The sequence below is a fragment of the Phacochoerus africanus genome, chromosome 12 (genome assembly GCF_016906955.1).
Source record: "Phacochoerus africanus isolate WHEZ1 chromosome 12, ROS_Pafr_v1, whole genome shotgun sequence".
NCBI lineage: Eukaryota > Metazoa > Chordata > Mammalia > Artiodactyla > Suidae > Phacochoerus > Phacochoerus africanus.
Genome location: NC_062555.1, coordinates 53,721,914 through 53,723,951, shown reverse-complemented (window position 1 = coordinate 53,723,951; position 2,038 = coordinate 53,721,914).

Sequence of the window (2,038 nt, the reverse complement as noted above, 5' to 3'; positions counted from 1 at the left end):
GCTGCAGTGGCAATGCTGGGACTTTATCCTGCTGAGCCACAAGGGAACTCCAAAATGTAGCTTTTTATTTAAAAAAGATAGTCATGTTCAGCTATTATAATTTTCTTCATTTTCCAAAAGGGACCAAAGCAGGGCTATGTTTCAGACACCAGTTTTATACAAGTCTGCTTTAAGAACCAGGCAAAATAGGAATTCTTGCTGTGGCACAAGGGGATCAGCAGTGTCTCTGCAGCACCAGGATGTAAGTTTGATCAGCACAGAGGGTTAAAGGAACTGATGTTGCTGCAGCTGCAGCATAGGTTGCAGCTGCGGCTCAGATCGGGTCCCTGGCTACCAGGGAACTCCATGTGCTGAGGGGCAGCCAAAACAAACAAAACAGGCAAAATATGGGACTTGATAATTATCAATACAGCACTACGTAGATCTCCACAAACCTCTGTGCAGATGCTCATGTACTTGAAATGCAGAACAGACAATACCACGGCTTTTCCTGCATCCAGACCACTAGTATAGTGGATTTTCTCTTTCCTTCCCTGAAGCTTTTTTTTTTTTGTCTTTTTGCCTTTTCTAGGGCCACTTCCCACGGCATATGGAGGTTCCCAGGCTAGGGGTCTAATCGGAGCTGTAGCCGCTGGCCTATGCCAGAGCCACAGCAACACGGGATCCAAGCTTCATCTGCGACCTACACTACAGCTCACGACAATGCTGGATCCTTAACCCACTGAGCAAGGCCAGAGATCGAACCTGAAACCTCATGATTCCTAGTCAGATTCGTTAACCACTGCGCCACAATGGGAACGACATCCTTCCATGAAGCTTTGATGGGCTTCTTCTGTGCAGTCTTGCTAAGCACAAAGTCCCTTTAAAGGCAACAGAAAGAAGACCATCAAAAACCACTGAAAACATCAACTGTGTACTCAGAGTTGGACATCAGATATTTAAGAACTCTGTGGCACTGGAACCCTGTTTACCCACAGATTGCTGACATACCCAACACAGTTGGCATTGACTGCGAGCTTGGATTCCAGCAATTCACGAACGTTATCTAGAGACCTGTGAGTGCCCCCACCTTACCGATTTTTTCAACAGATTGAAGGCTTGACAATCCACCCACTCCCATTCTTTTAAGACACAAGACTTAACCAGAGGCAAAATGATACTCCCATGCTCCACTGTTACAGGGCTTTGTTGGTTTTCCTGGTGGACCCTGGCATGTTTAATAATTGCACGATTCATTGTGGATCTTTAATGAGAAAAGGTAAAAATTACCATGGAAAGTAAGTTATATTGTCTAGGTAGCCGTTACCTAATCTAGAGGAAGAGGGTTCGTGGGTGTGGAAAGTAGAAGCTCAGGGAAATACACACACACACACACGCACGCACGTGGACAACAGTTAAGTCTTTGGAGCATTAATATCTATGCTTGCTTTATTACCTCTAAAAATAAAGCATAGTATAGCATAGCCATTCTGGACTCTCCTTACAGAGTAACACAGTAAACTAGGAATTCAGACGTAATTCTTTTAAGGGCAATGCTCAGTTCAGACCAGAAACTTTTGGCTCACATGACAACCAGAACCATTTAAAACACTCACACTCATTCAGCATAAGGCAGGCAGAACTTGGATACGAGCTTCTCTTTGATGAGCTTAGCTAGCCACTTAGGGTGCCCATGTAAGAGATTCCCTAGTCTGGCATCCTGAACATTCTGTCTGATTCTGTGGCCTTGGGGTGGGGCCCCTGATTCTGACTTTGACAAGCATCCCCAGGCGATTAACACAGGTGTGATCTGGACCACTCTCTGAGAAACACCCCTTTAATGCTCAGTTCTTCCTTCTCCATTACAAGGACCTCTAAGTACCCAGAATTTTCTCTTTCTAAACATGAATCTTCACGATGGTTTCCTCAAGTGCACCATCTGATCAGCTGAGGAAACCATCAGCATTCAAGACAGGACCCACATGGGAAGTTCCCATTTAGCCATCACTCCTGTATTTGAAGAGGAAAAGAAAAAAGCTCAACAGTATGTTCATCTCAC